The sequence below is a fragment of the Octodon degus genome, unplaced genomic scaffold (assembly GCF_000260255.1).
Source record: "Octodon degus isolate 3935 unplaced genomic scaffold, OctDeg1.0 scaffold00199, whole genome shotgun sequence".
Lineage (NCBI taxonomy): Eukaryota > Metazoa > Chordata > Mammalia > Rodentia > Octodontidae > Octodon > Octodon degus.
Window position 1 is genome coordinate 260,008 of NW_004524775.1, and position 4,853 is coordinate 264,860.

Sequence of the window (4,853 nt, forward strand, 5' to 3'; positions counted from 1 at the left end):
CCCCGCCCCCGCTGCGCGGCCCCCCCTCCCGCTTTCCGTCGCCGCCGGCGCAGGGGCGGGTGGGAAGGGGAGAACGGGCCCGCGGCTCCGGCGGCCCCCTAGGGCCGGCCGCCATCTTGGGACTGGGCGAAGGGGGTAACACTGACCTTCCCGCCCGCGCGGTCCCGTGCGCCTCGGAAGCTGCCAGTACCCCCGGAGGGCTCAGGCGCACCCGCGGGGCCACCCAGCCGCAAACGCGCCCGATTTTCTTGGGGGACGAATCGGCTCGAATGTCAGCCGAGGCGGCTTTGATAAGTTGGAGCCCGCGGGCGGCGCGGAAGCCTTCAGTCCCTCGATTCCGACCCTAGCGACGCGGGTTCACCCAGAGCTGCTCGGCTGAGCGGCTGCCTGAGCGTGCGGGCCGCCTCTGCGGAGGCCAAGGTCACCTGCTTCGCCCTCCGCCCACGCGGGGCGCACCCCAGCTCGCCGCGGGCCCGCGGGGGAGCCCCCATCTCCGGCGCGGCGGCTCGGACGGGCCGACTGCACGTGGCCGAGGCGAAGGTCGACCCCAGGGCCGCTGAGCCGGTTAAAGCCGTGCGGCGTCCTGTTTCGAGCGCGGTGGCCGTTTAAGAAGGCTTTTTCAAGGAGTTCGACGCTTGCAACATTACAGTCGCTGGCAGTTCTTAGCTTTATGGTTTGGTACTGTGGCTAAGCCCTTGAAATGCTACGAGACACCCCAGTCATCTTCATTTTCCTTATATCGTGAACGATGTATAGTCTTGTGTTTTATAACTGTCACTCTTGCTTTTTAAAGTCTAGGTTATACACACGTTTATATACCACCGCCCACCTATTGCCAGCTCTTTAAAAATTAGCCAACTATACAACAAGCAAGAGTAATTTAAGTTCTAGGAAAACTGAAGACAAATGACAGTATTAAGTCATGGCTGATTTTGAAATAGTTAAAAAATATCTTGATACCTCATTAGATCGCACATTAGGAAATTTTACTATTATAGTTCATGGAAAGAACTAATTAGAATAAAAATCCTTTAAGGGTTTATTTTTGCAAATTATTAAAAGATAACAGAAGAAAAAAATTAAGACTATTAGAATAAAAGCAAACATCTAGCATGTGGAGACACTAAGCTAGTCTAACTAGAAATTGAATAAAAAAACATTTTATTGTAGCTTGAGGTATCAAGATTAAGCAAAATCCATGTATTCTCAAAGTATTAAAGACAGAGAAGTAAAATTACTCTTAGATGTCAAAAAGGCTCTCTACTTCTTTAGGAAGATCCAAGGGGAACCTGATTCCTCCTGGGAATCTGGAGAAATTGCCTAATGGCCTTTTTAGTTCTTAACGTTTAGGAGTGACCCTAGTGTTTACCTTAATTAAGGAACTCACTACGGTTTTGCTGTTGCTGTTGTTGTTGTTGTTGTTGTTGTTGTTGTTTGTTTCAAATTTAGAAAAGCTTGTTGATAAAAATTACCAGCATGACGTGTCAGGAGTTCACAGAATAATCCCAGCCGTGTTCCACCTCCACACAGACCTTTTTCTGCCGTGTCAGAGCCATACATTTTCTGCAGGTATGTTCTCCCACACAATCTAGTATCTAAGTGTGCCGCAAACTCTGTAGCCTCTTCTCGTCCTAATGAGACGCAGTTTCTATTCACTTTCTCATTTCATGTGCTGAGTGAAAAAGCAGTTTGACTTTGTAAGCTCATGCATTTGTGCCTTGAACAAACTTTGAACTTGTCCTGTTTACGCAGAACTGCGCCAGCCCTTGAGAAACAATGAAAGATCAAAATTCTCTATCCCTGCCGAGGAAAAATGTTCCAAAGGAAGTAAAACTAAGGATACTTTTTCAGTGATTATGAGGGTTGCCTACTATGTATCTACTAATCCTGACAAGCTTTAAAAAATGAAACATTCTGCTCCAAACTGCTAACCTTCCTGGTTTTCAACAGAGCTGTTCTGTTGCTTAAGGTTTCGTGTTGATATGAATCACAGCAGCTGGATCAAAGTGGGAAGACTTCTTTAATTACCCAGCATGCCCTAGGATCAGAAATCCAAGAGTCTGGAAGAGAATAAGGTTAGATACGATGATGCTGTTGCTGTTTTTAGGCCTCATCAAAATATTAACACATTCAACTATTATAACACATTAAGCTTTCAGTATGAGTAACTCCTAGTGTTTAAGAAATGCTGTTGAAGTAAAATTAGCTCCATGAAGAACACCGTCTGGCATAGAAGTGCTTTGATATATATATGTATGTATGTGTATATATATATAGTGGTACTAGAGATTGAACCCAGGACCTTTGCCTGCGCTGCACTTGTTTTTCATTATTTTCTGTTACTTATTTTGAGATTGGGTCACCAATTTCCCCAGGTTGAGCTAGAATTTGTAATCCTCATGCCTCATCCTTCTGGCATACAGTCAAAATTTTGTTAATCCTAGTAGCAGTGCTAGTAATATCATCCGTATCATTTATCATTACACATGTCATGTATGTTTTCCTTCATGCCCAGTCTGTAAATTTGCATTCCTCCAGACTTGTCTTAAGAGATGACCCATGCTTTCTCCTTTCTACAGCTAATATTTTTTACAGGGGTTCGGTGGTTGACCACAAGACTGTTACTCCCATCTTGTCCCCTTTCTTATTCATAGGTTCTCCTGTTTTGTCCCTCCTCTCTTTGGTTTATTTGGTTTGGTTTATGAGACAAGGTCTCCCTATGTCATGCAGGCTGATCTTGAACTTGTTTATGTAGCCCAAGGTGACTTTGACCTCAGGGCAATCCTCCTGCATCTGTCTTCCAGGTGCTGAGATTATACAGATGTGTGCAGTCGTGCCTAGCTTGTCTCCTTTCTTTAAAAAGCTGTCTGTTTGGGCTCCAATTTTCCCAAAATTCTTGTTCAACAACTAAAATTTACTGCCTACCTCTTTTTTGCTATGACAGTCACTTCTATCATAGTCACTTTTGTGTAGTAGCCAAACCTAAAGGCTTTTCAGTTACCCTCTGCAGCCCAGTGCCTCCTAGCCACTGTCTCCTGGAGAGGGCTTCTTTGGTTCCCTTGCCTTAGTTTTCTCCTAGCTCTTCCAGCTGTTGTGGGCTGTTCTCCCCGAGTCTCCTAGGCACAGTCTGCTGCCTGTCCAACTTTGGCCCCATGCCCAATTTAGTGTAGTCTCAGGCGGCATCCTTCATCATCACTTTGAACTACCTAAGTAGGGTTATGGCCCAGCCTCTGTGGCGCTGCCTCCCCGCCACGCACACACCATCTCCTCTTATGCTTCTAAAAGAGAGACGCACCATTGAGTTTTGTACCCCAGTACCTATCTAAATGGTTAAAATGAGATTGAGTGTATTCTTATGAGTATGAACAGAGATAAAAGGAAAAGAAAAAATGAAAAATCTAAGATCAGTATGTCTAATAGGACCAACTTATCAAGCTAACATGATAAAATAGTGTGTCTTCGAATATTTCATTCTTCAACTGTGTCAAGATATAAAGGGAACAGTGCTTGCTTATGCAATTCAGCAGGGACAGAAAAATCATGCAAATTAACTTACTATAAAAAATCCTTACTTATGAACTCCAATAACTAAGAAACAATGAAAAGAATCTCTTAGAACCTTAGTACATGAATCAAATATTTGAGTATTCAATCAATTCCAGTGGTTGCACCTATGCCCTTGCCTATGTGAGGAATTTTGCAAGCAAAAACCTGGAAGTCCTATCCAATCAGGCTTTACCCTTGGTCAGTCCAGTCTCTGTGCCCACCTCCACCCAGCTGGAGAGTGGTGGGTGGAGAAAGAAAGTGTTTCATTGAACATCAGCTGCTGCTGCTGCTGCTGCTGCTGCTGCTGCTGCTGCTGCTGCTGCTGCTGCTGCTGCTGCTGCTGCTCTGAGCTTTCTGAATAGAACAGTTTCATTCAAATCAATGAAGCAACACAAGAATTTTTCCTTCTGACATGTGCATTATTTGAGCTCTTTGAAATCACAATGTACACAGATGTCTAAAGTCAGTTTAAATATGTATACTGATTTTTTCAGGGATTCTAATGAGCTAGCTTTTAAATGTAAGGAAGTAAGTGCATCAGTGAAATAAAACCTCGATACTAAAATCAGTGCAGGCAGTACTCATTCTTTTTTCTTCAGGATCTCCTAAAGAAAACATCTGCCTGGGAAGAGCCAGGAATACTGTTTGTAATCGCTAAGCCTTCAGTGTTGCTGGAGGCCGACGTGCAGAATGCAAAGTTGTGTCATTAGAATAAAAAATCTGGCTATGTGGAGTCTTGACATTGCTTCATACAAAATTCTGTCCTTAACACTTTCCTTCCTTTTGCTGTTTTGTAACACTACATTAGTATTGTAATATAGGCAGATTAGGATTTTTAGCATAGAAGCACAAATATCATCCACAACAAAATATTTACTATTTCTTTTTCCCAGCACCACACATTGATGAAGCTATCTTTGCTCTAGTTAAAATGTTAGGTCCCTTTGTCAAAGATAAGTTATCCAAGTGTGTTTGGAGTTGTTTCAACATTTTCTTTTCTATTGCATTGATCCTCATATCTGAGTTTTGTCATTTTATTTCTGATTTTGCCAGTCTCAGGCTGTTTTTATCACAGTAACTTTGTAGTACAATTGCAAGTCAAGGATTGTGATGCCCTCTGCTTGCCTTTGTTGCCCAGAATTGCTTTTGCTATTCTAGGTCTCCTCTAGTTCTAGATTAATTTTAGTATTCTTTTCTCTAGTTCTGTGAGGTGTGCTTGCTTTTGGCTTTTTGGTTGGGGTTTCATTAAACTGTGTAACAGTTTTGGAATTATGGACATTTACCCTAATAGATTGGTTCTTCCTACC

The 4,853-nt window shown here is 43.3% G+C and overlaps 1 protein-coding gene across 3 annotated transcripts in view; it reads right to left on the minus strand.

Moving 5' to 3' along the window:
* The window catches only part of Ube3a (ubiquitin protein ligase E3A), a 118,055-nt gene extending 117,637 nt beyond the window's left edge, over positions 1–418 (minus strand). For 2 of the 3 annotated variants that reach the window (XM_023704652.1, XM_023704651.1), the window contains exon 1: positions 147–417. The gene's annotated coding sequence lies outside the window, so the exon portion shown is untranslated. Of the gene's footprint in view, positions 1–146 lie in introns of all 3 variants that reach the window. The other variant, XM_023704649.1, reaches the window with a different exon arrangement.
* Between the last annotated feature and the right edge of the window lie 4,435 nt (positions 419–4,853).